The sequence below is a fragment of the Triturus cristatus genome, chromosome 5_2, assembly GCF_964204655.1.
Source record: "Triturus cristatus chromosome 5_2, aTriCri1.1, whole genome shotgun sequence".
In the NCBI taxonomy this organism is placed as follows: domain Eukaryota; kingdom Metazoa; phylum Chordata; class Amphibia; order Caudata; family Salamandridae; genus Triturus; species Triturus cristatus.
In genome coordinates this window covers 586846974-586861107 of record NC_140588.1, presented here as the reverse complement: position 1 = coordinate 586861107, position 14134 = coordinate 586846974, and the positions used below count along the sequence as shown (strand labels likewise).

General features: G+C 40.9%; 1 long non-coding RNA gene across 1 annotated transcript; it reads right to left on the bottom strand.

Annotated features, from left to right (window-relative positions):
* Positions 1-2818: 2818 nt before the first annotated feature.
* On the bottom strand, positions 2819-5442 carry LOC146829042 (uncharacterized). The gene is made up of 3 exons (XR_014961902.1): positions 5359-5442; positions 5176-5258; positions 2819-2990 (listed from the first exon to the last, which is right to left on the bottom strand). It is a non-coding gene; the product is annotated as an uncharacterized LOC146829042 (long non-coding RNA).
* Between the last annotated feature and the right edge of the window lie 8692 nt (positions 5443-14134).

Below are 14134 nucleotides of genomic sequence, written 5' to 3'. Positions count from 1 at the left end.
CATGTGTCTCTGATCCTGCGGCAAATCATGACGGCATAAATTGCCGCCATATAGATTTGCCTCCAGAAGCAGCCCCGTCTGTTGTTCTTTTGGCAGGAGTTCCTACATTAAAATTAGGCAAAAAAGAGGGATACTATGACCTGAAGAATAAGGTTATTCATTGGTTAGGGCAAAATAGACCTTTACCCTCTAATATTGACGGCGAAATCCTGAATGTCAGAAGACTCGCTTGGGTTGGCTCACGCCCAAAGGACATTGAGGGGGATGTGATAATTATTAACTTTAGAGACCACAGAACAACTAGGCACATAATCAACTGGTTTGTGGACTTAACCCAGAGCGCTATCAAAACTTTCGATCTTACTTATTTTTATCCTCAGGCATTATTAAGGAAACCAACACTGCCCAGATTTCATCAACGAACCGAACTAGGGGGCCTAAATTTTAACATCCCAACTTATAATCGTTTCTCCCCTCTTAGGGGTTTGGAGGACGTGGATTGACTCCCCACCCGAGAATATATTAGGGCCCCTTATGTTTATGTTTATGGTTCTGATTCCAGGGCACGAGAGAGCAGTGACTCTTTCCTCCCTGATTTAAATTTTACTTTCCCTTCAAATAAAAAATCGTTAGATCAAGCAATAAGTCTGGATTATTACTCGTTGGACAAGGAGCAAGGATTGTTATTGTTACCACCAACTCCTTTAACAGCGTTTGCACAGGAGCCCATTAAACCCATTAAACCCACTAAATCTAAACTAGCGATTGTATTTTTTAACAAAGCAGGACAACGTTCTAAATCAGGGAATGATGTCTGGATAAAGTTTATTTCAAATTTTAATATCCTGTGTTTGCAGGAAACATGGACAACAACAGCAATTCACCTAGATGGGTACAGAACTTATTTTTCACCTGCCCAAACCTCGAAATCCGGTAGGGCTAAGGGCGGACTCAACATCTATATATCAAATTTGATCAAGATACAGGAGATTGGGGTTGTAAAACTTGACCCAAACTTTCAACTTCTTAGTCTTAGTGTCAACACGAAGGAATCGTTCCTATTGGTCAACTTTTATAATAATCTTTCTGACCTGGATGTTGTGGAAGTAATCAACAATATCTGCTCCTTGATACTATCCACATTAAGAAAGTCATCTCAAAAGGTTACCATTATATGGGGAGGCGATTTTAACTTGTACCCTTGTTGTTTTTTAAACCAACCCATATGTGGTTTAACCGATGAGTTTGACAATCCCATCTCTCATTTCACACATTCTACTTTTGGCAGCACTCTAAATGAAATTATGTTCAAACTAGATATGGAAATTGCCAATAATTTTGCCAATCCTACTCTGAAAATGGCCCCAACCTTCCATGGGAGAGGTTGCAATTCCACCATTGACTATATTCTAATGTCAAATGGTCCACTAAAAACGGATACTGTCTTTCACATTCATCAGATTGTACTGAGTGATCACTATCCCCTCAGTATTACCCTCTCCCTTCTTGACAGGCCTAACGTTAAAATTGCAAGTCTTTTGGATGAAAATGCCCTAGCCCTAGCCACATTAAATGGCTACTCTCTCAAATGGGCCATGGTTGACTCAAATAAAATTACTAATACTGTGGTAATGGGCGCATATTTGTCCATCATGGAATGTCTGGACCCGACTACCACAGACGCTGATGTCATTACAAATTTTAACATCGTGATTCAGGCAATTCATAAAGCCCTAACAGTAAAAAAGAATCAATCCGCAGGGATCAAGCAGGGCTGGTTTAATCATTCCTGCACAGCGGCATATTCTAAATTAAAATCTGCGTTGCATAAAACAGTTAGGGACCCTAGTGAGATACTGGAACTGAGGAGGGTTTATAAACTCGCCATTAAAACAAGAAAATCAGAGTTAAAAAGGCAGCTCTGGGACCAGCTTCATGATAGTTGTTTGTGTAAAAACAGTGCCGCTTTCTGGAAAGTCGTGAAATCACCATTTTTAACGGAAAATGATTGTTCCCCAAAAATAGAGGTGGCCATAGACGAAAAAGAATGGATAGAGCATTTTTCTAAGATTTTTACCACTGACCAGCAAGTAACCTCTACTGGTGAAAGTAACTTCTATCGCCAACAGGTCTTGCCATCTCCCAATAATTTGACTATCTCCCTAGATCAGGTTACTCGGGCCTTAAGCGCATGTAAGAAAGGGAAGGCCCCAGGACCTGACGGAGTACCAATAGACTTTTTCAAAACCCATGTTGACCTTTGGATTCCTTTTCTGACTAGGGTTCTTAACTCATTGTGCATTATTGGAATACCCGGGTCATGGAAGAAATCTATATTGGTCCCAATCTTCAAGAAAGGGGAAAGAAGCTCAGTTTCCTGCTACCAGCCTATTTCGCTCTTGGATTCTACAGGGAAAATGATGGGCAGGATAATTCTTGGTCGCATGCAGGAATGGGCAGAAGAAAATAACATCTTGTCCGACCTACAATTTGGGTTTCGCGAAGGTATGGGGACCATAGACCAAGCCTTAAATCTTTCCTTGCTCATTGACAAATATGTAAACATTAAGGCTGGAGCGCTTTATATGGTTTATGTCGATTTATCGGCAGCATTTGACTGTGTGAGTCACTCAAAATTATGGACCATCCTATTAGAACTGGGGTTGGACCAAACTATAGTTACTTTTGTGAGGGAACTCTATAGCAATGCGACCGCCAGGGTAAGGTTTGGGACCAGTGGAGAACTCACCTCGCCGTTTGGCGTGGAGAGGGGCGTCAGACAGGGATGTGTCCTCGCTCCATTCCTCTTCACCCTCTACACCAATGGTTTGGAGGGGGCGATGTTGAGTGGAGCCCAGGACCTTCCTGTGGCAGCAAATCGCCCTATACCAGCACTCCTGTACGCGGACGACGCGGTGATACTGGCCCAAACTCCAAACGAACTCCAGAGGGCCCTAAATAATTATGCATCCTTCATGGCCAACTTAGATCTAAAAATTAATATAGGAAAAACTTTCGTTATGAAGGCGGGCAAAACAACTAAAACTAAAATCAGGGCCATTTATTTGAACAACGAAAAAATACTGACCACTGACAAATATCCTTACCTAGGTGTCATGATTGACCATAAACTAAGCTGGAAACCGGCAGTTGAGGTGAGGAAACTCCAATTCATGAGAACTACAAATGCACTGATAAATTTCTCTAGGAAGTTAGGAAGAAAACCACCGGTCGAAATGATCAAAGTCTATAAAGCCAAATGTACATCAGTGGCATTATACGGAGCGGGTGTTTGGGGTCATGTAGCAGTGGGCCGCATTCAGGCAGTAGAAAATTGTTTTTTAAGATACCTTCTTGCCTTACCGCCTTCTGCGGCGAATTATTCTTCCCACCTAGAATTGGGCCTCCCGTATATTACTGACCTGGTGAGAATCCAGCCGCTGTTATTGTGGCACCGAATTTGGTCATCAGCAAAAACAGTCTTCACTCCAAAAATTATCCAAGACTGTCAAGCCCTTAAAAATGCACATAGATCAAAGTGGTTGGTCTATATCAAAAGATTTTTTTCCGACCTCGGGTTAGTAGAATATTATCTTAAACCTACCTCGATTTCTGAGATTTCACGGAAGTCCTTTTATAATCTCTGTTTTAACCATCTTGAGGAGTTACGACTTAACTCAGAGGTCATGAAGCAATCAGCCAGACATAGCCTCACAGTTCAGACAACATTTGGGATTCAGCCATATCTGACTCTTAGTATAACGTCATATGAATTGTTTCTACTTGTTAGATTTAGGCTGAATCTTTTTTATTGTTTAGTTGTTTTTCCGTTGGGAAGTAAGTGGGAGAAAACATTATTGCCTTGCCCTTGTGACGGGTGTTCCTCCCAGTCCACCATTCACACCATTCTTTTTTGTAAATACTACACGGACCACCGGAGAAAACTACTTATACCATTGTTAAAGCGTGAGGGCTTTCGAACTTGCCGTCCAGCATTACTCTTCTTACAATCACTGGAGAGCGATAGTCTGGTCTATATTGTTTTAAACTTTTTAAAATACATTATGCGACATAGACCAAACTTAGGCTGATCTTACACATTGTGCCTAAAATTAGTTACACTGCCTAAATTAATCTGATGCCTGTTTTTTATGCACTTTTTTATTTTTGTTATCTTAAATTTGTGATGAAATTGCTATTGACAAAACTTTGTCTATTGTATTTTTAACTTAAGTGTAAATCTTTTTAAGTGTTCTCTTTTTAAAAAAAAAAATGTATTTGTGTGTGTATCTTTTATGACCTTTCTTCGGGAGGTCGAATAAAGAAAGTTTTGATTTGATTTGATACTAAAAACATTTGCATGATTGTACACGTATATCATCAGCAAAGTGCTGTTTTTATTACATTTCCATTTGTTTTATTTGGTAACCTGTAGACAAGCCCCGGAACCCAATTTTTTGGGTAGTTATTTTTAAAGTTTAACAATCTATTCACTTTCTGATCTAATGGTAATTGCTCAAATCAATTGTCAGTGAATACCATCACATACCTGAATTAGTACTATTGTAGGCATTTATCAATTGGCTTCAATTGTTGAATAAATCCTTCATTACACTCAATTTAAAGATACAGTTCAGTACTGAAAAGAAGAAAAACAATTTTAAATTTTTCTTGAATCCTCCTTTTACTTTGGACCCTTTAAATGGCATTATTCTATTTGGGAGTAATTTGCAATGCCCAAGCATGATCCCGGATTTTGTACCAGAGGTTATTCATTAGTGATTCAACCTTTTAGAGGGACATTTTTCATGTATTCCTAAGGGATATTTCTGTTATGTTTATTCTTTCTAAACCAATGAAACTGTGAATTTTAATACCTTATAAATGAATTCGTCTTTTTTAAAACAATCTTGTTTGATTACAAATTTCTTGCTTGTGTCATCAATCAATTCAGATATACTGCAAGAAAATTTATAAAATGAGTATACTATAGAATTGAACTCATATCTTTTTTGAATTTACATATTCTCGTGTTCATCCCTTACCTTAATACTTTTTGTTTATATGGATATCTTTATGCAAGGCTGGCTCTAATGACTCTTACTTAATCCGTCCTCTTTCTTCACTTTAATGAACTAAAAAAAAAATTATATGTCAAGTTTGGCTATGTCTTACCTTGAATAAAAATACTTTTATTCTTGTCATTCCTCCCACTTTCTTTCAATTGTGGTATGTGTCCTTATTTGTTGGACCATGAGCTAAGAATTAAAACAAACCTTAGTTTAGAATTGTAACCTCCCTCATGCTTTAAAAAAAAATCTAACTGCCCCTGGTATTCCTGCCTTTCAAATAACTCACCTGAGGGAGAAGAATGTCACGAGCAAACGTCCGTCTTGCTAGCCTTCCAGTCTGAATCTGGATGTTAGCTACTTTCTTGTTCCCTTTTTTCCCAGTTCTAATTGATTCCTAATTGACTAATTAGAACAGCTTATTGGTATTGAACTATATGATATTCTGGGATCTCGCTGTTGTCTTATCGGCCATCTTGTAGTGTAGTAGAATGGTAAGAGGTGCTTTGTTTTGTTTATACCCTGAGTTTTATTTTATACGTTTTTAGATTGTAAGCTCCAAATCCTTATTGTTTCTAAATTTAACTACAATATTTATTCTTAAAAGATTACATTCCAATTTTTCGTACATATACTTCCATGTTCGATTTTCATTTTTGAACTTATACTGTTGTTCATTAAAGAATCCTGAAAATATTCAATTTACTGAAATCTTCCAGTTACCTATTTATATTTATATATCCCAACAGATCATACGCACGAAGCGTACGTCATCTCCTCTCTGCCCCGCATTTTCATTTATATCATTGCGGCGGCCATCTTGGAATGGGTCGGTTCTGATCTATTTTTTATGTGTTTCTAAAAGGGTTTAAACGCAGCCCTTCCCCTATCTTCACTGTGATAACACCGTGTCTGCGTCTCTCTCGTTGCAGCGGCCATTTTTTAATAATATCTGTGGCATATACGCTATGGGAATTACATTAATAACATTAGTTGTTGACGCTTTGAAACCTTTTCACTGCAATGACTTTTACAGTATATTGTGCGGTGTTTTAAATTTATATGCCATTCGCAAGTGCCTCGCCCCAGATTTCCATCTCTGGAAACCTACGAATCCGACCGGTTGATTACAGGAACAAGTATTTCCCTGTTAAGGTTAGTCAGAGAGAAATAAAGTCAGATGTTTAAATAATTCTCTCCCATTCCTCCCTGCTGTTCAATCTGCATTTATATGTATTACATTTTGACATATAGTTCTGTTTTCTCTTTTTGCGTTTAGCTATTAGGTCGCCTCCTCTGGTATTTATTGTTACTGCCTCAATAATGCACCATTTTAATTCATCTATGTGGTGTTTCTTTTCTTCCCAGTATTCTACTAGGGGTGCATTTTGTCGCTTTGTTCAAATGGCAGATTTGTGTTCATTTAGCTTCACTCATATTTCTCTTGGGATTTCTCTAATATATCCATTTTCACAAGGGCAAATTATTAAGTAAATGACATTCTTAGTTGTACAATTTACCAGATTTTTTTGGTGTTGGAATATTCCATTATATGTGATTGTGATTCCCTTCATGATAGAAATACAATTTTTACAAGAACCACACAGAAAATTTCCTGCGGGTGATGAACCATAAATTGTACTGATTTGATTCCTGTTTCTTACATGCGGATATGTGTGTACTAAATGATTTCTTATTGTTTTGTTTCTTCTAAATGCGAAGATCGGTTTAGATAAGGGAATAGAGCTCGCATTGTTGAGTAAATCCCAGTTCCTATCTATTAGATTTTTGATTTTATTGCTTATATTTGAGAAGTTGGTAACACAGACATGTTGTTTCTTGGCTATGTCTTCTCGCTATTTTGGCTCAAAAAGACTCTCCTATTATAATATTTTGTGCGTTTATATGCTTTTTTTACCATTTGTTTACCATCTGTGAACTTCCTAGTTAAAACTTTGGCATGCTGTTCAAAATCTCGCATATTAGTGCAACTTCTTCTGACCCTGAGGAACTGTCCAAAGGGAATGTTATTTATCTGGCTTGCAGGGTGATAGCTCTCAAAATGCAACATGGTGTTGCGGTCTGTTGGTTTAGTAAATAGTTCAACTGCTAAAGTACCCTCTGTGTTTTTAATTTTTATATAAAAAAAATTCACACATTTAGTTACTGTAAGATGATGTGAATCACAAATTTTCATCACCTAAGTTGAGCCATTGTATAAATGATAATAAATCTTCTTCACTGCCCTGCCAAATTAAAAATACATCATCTGTAAATCGTGAGCAATTACACACGTTTTCATAATATAGAGCCAGTTTGTTAAAAATATGTTTTTGTTCAAAAGCTGATACTATGAGCACAAGTGGCTCCCATACTGGTCCCCTTGATTTGCCTGTAAAAATTCACATGGCCAGACTAAAAAGACTGCTAAACACACAGGGCAAGTGCATATCAAAGGAACAGGACCACAAACAGATCAGAAACATCCCTGGTGCAAACGGCTTTGCCCACTCACATGAAGTTACAGTGTGCCAACCATATTTGAAGGCAGGTCTGGGAAAGCAAGTCTTACAGAACATTCTGAGAACCAGGCTCACAGCACTGCCAATATGGGATTAGAGAGGCCACTGGAAAATACATCGGCAGTATAAAAGGAATGTTGCTAGTGCCAATATTGCATAGAATCAGCTGACCACATTGTCTGTTGCTGCCCACCCTTGTCACACCAGAGGCAATTATACCTCAGAACAATGTTTTGAAAAATGGCATGAGAACTTGTAAAAAGGCCCTAACAATTATCTACACAACTCCGGTGCCTATAGACCTCTCATGAATTGGCAAGTTTCACGCGGAAGCAGGAAGGATTCTACAAACATCTCATGAATTGAAGACAGAAGGCGGCAAAGCCCACATAGCCGATCGTCCATTGTTGTAGAAACCCTTTCCGGCGGTGCATTTTAAATGAATTGGCAATGAATGGCTTCACACATGTACCTCACACTCCAGGACCAGGAAGCCCACATTCGAACGCATGAAGCTTGCACCTCAAGGGACCTGTGCATGTGTCTGTCTTTACAATCTGTGCCTTATTCAACTCTTGCATAATGTGTCACACAGATTTACGCATTTTTCCTGCACCTTCTGAATTAGCACCTTATTGTAACTCATTTAGGGAGGAGCCCTGCGTTTGACTTGGCACCCCATGTATTTTTGTACTAATTCGGCACTTTAGAATCGTGGAAGTGTATGGCTGCATGCTTGTATACAGTCCGCACTGTATGACACCTGGATGCTCCAGCCCTACTCGGTTCTTTGACTACGCATGTTGGCGTACCTTTGAGCCTCACGTATGCCAGGGGAAAGATGCAAAACATCTTTGGAGTAATCTACCGAAATTAGTCGATGCACACCCACGCACTTTACATCCCTCTGCATGACTGGCTATGGCTTAAAATTGTAAACCCATGCACCCCACAGCTTTATGCATGCCTGGTCATGCCTTAAAGCTCATGGCCATATAATACAATTTTTGTAGCTATCTGTTGCTTTCAAAATACTTGGCCCTTGCATATCCTAAAGATGCTAATCTATTTGGGCTTCACATGTACTTTTTATATTTCTCTACATTTGATTTCATAATCTTGATCTTTGTTTTATGTTGCATATACATAGGCTGCCAGTTTCGTATGGGCCTTAGGAATCCTGGTTTTAATACAGTCTTAATAACATTTTATAAATGACTTTCGAATAGGTTTTAACTACCTAGTTTTATATTTGATTCCTGCACTTACGTTGCAACATAGATTGTTCTTTCTAAATGATTTTAGGCAATGAACAATATAGATTTACTTACTCACTTCACAATTCATATTGTATGGGTTTTGACAGCATTTAATTTATCACCCAATCCCTTCGGGAAGCATTGAGTGTCCTCCTCTAGAAAGGAGGAGCCTGATAAATTTTAGTATGAGCCTTTGTTGTTAACCTCAATACCTTTCAGCACAAAAGTTGATATATTTTTTCAGATCCACTGAAGATAGGGTTCTAAATAGATAATCCATAACACTGGAGAGATAGAGCACCCTTGTGTACCTTGATGGAAATGTAACCTGTTGGAGGTCAAACCCATCTCAATCACCCATGCGCCTGTATTAAAACAAGGCCTGCTCCTGCCAAATGAATAATCACTGAATCGCATCAATGAACAAGAGACCCAATCAAAGGGCTTCCCTGCATCAAGGAGGATCTCACTGGCTCGTCTATGCAGTGTCTCTGGCGTGAAGCTACACTGTCATGGACAGACCAATTGTTCTTTAACTCGGAACTGGAGCAGGGCAATATTTATATAGAATATTTTGCCATCAGCATCAATTTAAAAAAAGTCTGGCATGATCGGCAATACTTTACTCCAATCTCTCTATTTACCTTTTTTTTTAAATATAATAATGTTATCTAAACTCCATGAAGGAGACTTTGTTTATTGCTTTGCAGAACTTGTTGCTGCTGGATGGTACGGAGCGAGCCTGTCCCAATTATAGAGGAATCGCGGGTTGGACGAGGGCCGCCACACTCCTCCTTTCCCTTAATCCTGACACCAACACCCTGGGAGAGGACTTTAACCCCCAGGGTGCAACACCACTGCCACAGCTGCCGCGAGTGAGGGGGAGGCGTGGTCATCGTGCATAAAGCACTGCCTCTCCCCCCGCAACATCAGAGACATTTTGTTTATTGCTTTGCTGAACCTTTTGCTGCTGGATGGTACTGAGTGAGCCTGTCCCAATTATAGAGGAATCCCGGATTGGACGAAGGCCGCCACACTCCTCCTTTCCCTTAATCCGGACACCAACACCCTGGAAGAGGACTTCAATCCCCAGGGTGCAACACCACTGCCACAGCTGCCGCGAGTGAGGGTGACTCGTGGTCAACGCGCATAAAACGCTGCCTCTCCACCCGCGGCATGGGACGCGTGCAGGACGTAGCACGGACAAAGCCCAGACCAAGAGCAGAGCCGTCTGAGCCCGTCAGAGTCCGGAAGAGGCTGGGCTGGTCCAAGGTAGTGACATTTTGACACTTTATATACATTATTGACTTGCTATTTGGTTGTTAGGTCCCACTATCCTTTAATTTTTTAGGAATAGGGACTTTAGATGCCTTCTTATTGAGGGCAGAATCAGCCCTGATACACAACATCACCCTAACTGAGCGCAGATTGTCACTCAAGCCGTTAGTTGGCATACGCCGGTCACAAAATCATACATCAGTTTCACCAGCCCCTATACTTGTAGAAACAGCTAATATCCACCCCACTCGATGAGGGTCACTTGTCCATACTGCCCTCAGTGGGAAAAGTCTTGCAGACTTCATCAGCATCAGCACCAGACCCACGGGATTTATCAAATCCAACTACAACAACAAAATCGAACGTCCTGACGAGGGGCCAAAAAGTGAAGATCAGTCAGGGTAAAGGATCAGCCCCTCCACCTAAAAAAAGGAGAGGGCATGGGGCAAACATCCATAAATCAGTGCCCCCAAACATAAAGTTCTAGGGATGGAGGTGGAAAATGGAGCTACAGCATCATTAGAGGAGTCCGCTGTGATCTCAGTTGATTACCTTGTAACTGGGGGGATACCCTAATATGAATCAAGTGGAATTTTGGGAAAAATTAGAGGGCACAATCCTAGCCCTAATCAGACCCATGATAACTAAGCTATCCTCCATTGAAGAAAGGTTACTTGGCTTGGAAGGGGCTGTAAAATGTTCATTAGCCCCCTCGCACCCTGTAGTGCAGAAAAGTGGCGAGGTGGAAAAGACAAGCACTACAGGAGGGCCTACGGAAAACAACTCCCAGGACACACCTGCATTGAAAGTAACGCAGAACACGCACATACCTGACAATTTGCCCATAGTTAATCCTGAGTTGGAAGCGGGGGCGCTGACCGCTAGTATTTTGCCTCCCCAACAGATTCAAGTTCTCACAGGCAACGGTCAGTGTGGCAGTAGAGGGGAGGTGCGCCCTGCATGTGCCCCAACACAGGCAATACAAGCTAATTTGACTAGGGAGCTAAATAATTCGACTTATGGGAGACAGAATGGTAATAATTTAACAAATTCAATCAAGGTGGGAGGCAATTTACCCGAGTTGAGGTAGTTGCTTCTCCCCCCGGTGGCGACACCTTATACCATTGTTTTAACTAATGTACCCACACTCCCACACGAGAACTGGAGCACTGGTCTACCTTGAAAAATAAGGCGCTACATGTATTGAGTACCAAGACAGGTTATGTAAATGCTTTGTTCTCTGAATTCAAGATGGTATGTAGAATTCCGTGGGTTGGAAGCTCCCACAAATTAATGTCAGGGGATTGTGTTGTGAACACTTTTAGGTCTCCTGATCTGGGCAGGAGTATTTTAGACTTGACCGGTTATTATCTGGTCAGTAAATGGGGGATAAGTGTGGTCCCCTTAGGTTTCTTTTATCAACCCACCTCGGTTCCCCAGCACGCCCCCACATTAGGAAACACCAGAGTCGCACAACAGAGATTGGTATCCCAATATCTGATTTTTTTGACCCCCTTTGTAGCCTGGATGGGGTTGATTGACCTGTCCATATGGTCGGAGGCAGGGGAGAGCATCGAGGTATCAATATCCTGGATCCCTACATGCAGGCGGGGTCACCTTTGAGAGAGGACCCAGTGAGGGCCTTAACCGCCCTGTGTATAGATGAAAAATATAGGGGGGAAGGTCCGCCATGGGAGCCTAGTCCTCTCCTCGGAACAACATGAGGATATGTTAGGGATATTAATGCCACCTAGTTTGGACTCTCCCAATGAAGCTGGGCCGACTCTTATTAAACCCCTGTGTCTACCGGCCCCCAATACGAGCTCTGTTGTCTCATGGAATATATCAGGCTTAAGTACAAAGCCACAGAATCCAGTATGGGATGAATTTATCGAGAACATGGACATTTTATGTTTGCAGGAGACCTGGGCAATTGAACCCATTCACATAAACAGTTACAAGACATTTCACACTCAGGCAGTGAAGGGTCTGGGAGGGAGACCAGAAGGCAGTATCTCTACTTATATCTCTAATAAGATGCCCCTAAGCAAAATTTACTTCCATGAGGGGGGCAGCCACTATCACCTAATAGAATTAATTTTAAATGCAATCCATCGCATTCTTTTGATTAATTTATATAAAAATGCCTCGCAAGATGATCTAGGTTTAGTGGCAAAGAACATTATGGAGGTTGTTAAAGATATGTGCAAAGGGAAAGCTAAAGATACAATGATTCTGTTGATGGGAGATTTCAACTGTGGTTTATGCAATTACACTGATGACAGAATGTGTGGTTTGTCTAACGAAGTAGACAACAGTACTCATTTTAATCACTCCAAGGTGGGGGACTTATTTAATGAGCTTATTTTTAAATTGGACTTTGGCTATGCCAATGAATTACTGACCAAATCACTCTGTATGCCCCCTACCTTTAATGGGGGAGGGTATGCAACCACAATTGATTTTATACTGACCTCACGTTCTCATTCGCACTCGGTTTTCTCTTTTGAGGTGGGCGATATTGCTATAAGTGACCATTTTCCTCTTCTTATAAAGCTTAAGCTACCCACCCACAGACCTAATAAGGTTATGCAACCTACCCGACTGTTGGTAAATGTAGCATTGAATAAAACAAATGGTTATTCATTAAAGTGGGCTAATGTGGATGCGGATTTGTTGATTAAAAACATGATAGTGAATTGTAAGCCCACGCTAGATACCTGCCTGAGTGATGTTGCATCGGATGCTGCTCTTGTGAACTCTTTTAACCATGCACCAGGGCATATGCCAACTGAAAAAAGGAACTGCATAAACAACCTAGATCACCATCTAAAATTAGACAAGCCAAAATAGACTATGGAGGGGCAGTAAAAGAAAGAAAACAAATTCTGCAAAATGAAGCCTGGGACTCTTTACATAGTGCGGCCCAGCAGAAAGATAATATTGCTTTCTGGAAGGTCCTGCGGGCTCCCTTATTTTCTCCAATGAATGACCCTTCTGCTGAAATAGCAATTGCTGAAGAAAAACGGATTAGCCATTTCTCAAAGTTGTAAAATGAGCAGGGGAACCCAGGGTGGCAACTTGATGATCGCATCACAAATATTAGAGACCAGGTTGATTTAGAAATCACCTTGGAGGAGGTGAATAGGGCCTTGGCCCAAAGTTTGGGTGGCAAAGCCCCTGGACCCGATTGAGTCCCTGTTGATATGTTCAAACACTCTCCCCCAGACCTGGGTGCAATCAATAATAATTTCAATTTTCAAAAAGGGTGATCGAGAAGGTCAAGAGTGTTACAGACCAATCTCCCTCCCGGATTTTATGGTCAAAGTGTTACGGAGGGTCATCCTTTTAGACTGGGCAGAGGATAGCCAGATAATTTCAGACCTGCAGTATGGATTCCGTGCTGGGCTTGGCACTATTGAACAGACTCTAAAACTCTCAATACTGGTCGGCAAGTACACCAGAGCAAAAAAAGGAAGTCTATATTTGGCCTTTGTGGACCTTACCGCGGCCTTTGATTCAGTTAAACACAATAGGCTGTGGGAGGTCCTCGAAACGGTAGGGGTTGATCTACAAATTATTATGTTCCTAAGGCGGCTGTATAGTGGAGCGACTGCAAGTGTCCGGTATGGCCAGAAGGGCGAATGCACTCAAGCTTTTCCTGTTAGGAGAGGGGTCAGACAAGGCTGTGTTCTGGCCTCTTTTCTTTTTAATCTTTATATAAACGGACTAGAAGATGCTTTGCTTCTCCAGGGCAAAGATTTTCCCCAAGTAGGAGGCTGCCCTATTGCCGCACTCCTTTATGCGGATGATGCCGTATTGATGGCATGTACTTAAAAAAGTCCCCAGAGAGTCCTGGATAGTTTTAGTGTATTTATGAGGGACTAGGTCTTAAAACCAATATAGTTAAGACCTACGTCATGAGATGTAGGAAAGGGACCCAGAAGACCCGAGAAATGTATATAGACGGGAAGAAGCTATCGTCTACAAAAAATTTCTCCTACCA